This window comes from Centruroides sculpturatus, unplaced genomic scaffold (genome assembly GCF_000671375.1).
Source record: "Centruroides sculpturatus isolate CEXI.00-Female unplaced genomic scaffold, Cexi_2.0 scaffold1784, whole genome shotgun sequence".
Classification (NCBI taxonomy): Eukaryota; Metazoa; Arthropoda; class Arachnida; order Scorpiones; family Buthidae; genus Centruroides; species Centruroides sculpturatus.
The window spans coordinates 99,665-101,271 of NW_019385880.1; the positions used below are offsets into that span (position 1 = coordinate 99,665).

The 1,607-nt window shown below is 23.9% G+C and overlaps 1 long non-coding RNA gene across 1 annotated transcript in view; it reads right to left on the minus strand.

Moving 5' to 3' along the window:
* Nucleotides 1–927: 927 nt before the first annotated feature.
* LOC111612365 overlaps nucleotides 928–1,607 on the minus strand; it is a 2,068-nt gene continuing 1,388 nt past the window's right edge. The window contains exon 3 of the long non-coding RNA XR_002754589.1: nucleotides 928–1,554. This is a non-coding gene — a long non-coding RNA (uncharacterized LOC111612365). The remainder of the gene's footprint in view (nucleotides 1,555–1,607) is intronic.

The window sequence follows — 1,607 nt, forward strand, 5'->3', positions numbered from 1 at the left end:
TGTAATCTGTGAGATGAAAAAGATTTGGGCTTCACATGTGCAAATTACACTGTTTTTGTATCTTGAATACTCAATAACTTAAAAAACTGTTAATTATTTTGGCTTTATGCTTATGAAGACTTTTGATCATGACTATTAGAACTACAAAATATTATAGATTAATCCAAATCTATTTGGACTTATTTCCCATAAGGTTTGTACAGTCCTTTAAAAGCAGTTCATAAATTTTAAAATAAAGTTGTAAGAGAAGAATAAAACAAAAGTTTTTTATAGCAGTAATTTAAAATTATCATTTAACTTACAATATAAATATAATGAAAATTAACTAGAATTATTTTAAACTTCATTTAGAATGTAATTGTTATAAAATTAATTTAAGAATTTTTAAACAGATATAGATATAATTGTCACTTCTATATAAGATTAAAATACTGATTTCTAAATTTTCTTAATGAAAAGCAAAAATTAAATGCTCCAAAAGCCATAATTGCATTAATTGTCAGTGTTTAGGCTTTATGCATTTTATTATAATTATATATATATATATATAATTATAGTAAAATGCATATATATATATATGTAAATAAATAAATTAATGTGAAATTTCTTTATATTGAATTTGAAATATTTTAAAGAAAAATTAAAACTTAAACTTAATAATTATATATTTGAAAACTACAAATTTTACATTATTCTATTGAGTATTATTTCTGAATGTTATAATATATCAAACTAAATTTACAAATTTTATTTATAGAATACACAATGGATTTTTAAAATAGTGAAATGTTTGACATTATCATATTTATTTTTGACTATATCAACTTGTTGGATTAACTGGCTGATTCCATATAGTTCTTGGAGGTAACATTTATAAATATATATTGTAAATGTATTAAATAATTATTTATTTATTTATTTATTTATTTAATTAGACATACTAGGCAGAGCCCATGATGCGGGGTATACAATAATTCGTTACATGTACATTACACAAAAAATATCATAATCCATCCATTATTACAGAGAAAATTAGCATATACATAAATCAAAACAAATTATACAAGTATTATTATAAACATCAAAAATAAATATCTGAAAAAATAAATATCTGAAAGCCAAATATCCAAATATAGACATATAACATAACAAAAAATCATCATGGGGAGAACTATCCAACCGAAATCATCATTATATAAAGAAAAAAACATTAATTACACCCATCTATAAAAGAAAAAGGATTCAATTATCTTATCCAAAATGTGGATAGTCTCCCAACACTTCTTAGCCACAAGCACACTTTTAAGGAAAAAACAAATGCCACCTTTCGGCAAAAACGAATACTCCAATATGCAAAATAAACAACGATGTACGTCACTCCGTACAAGGGGTCATTAAATTAGTAATAAGTTCCAAAAAATTATCCAATGGAATAATAGAACTTCCAAACACACTTTCCCAAATTTTTCCTAACTTAGAGCATTTAGCAATCACGTGAAAAGCATCCAATAGCTGATCATCCTGACAATACATGCAAATTTCTCTGCGATAATTCTATAAAAGAAAAAGGATTCAATTATCTTATCCAAAATGTGGATAGTCTCCCC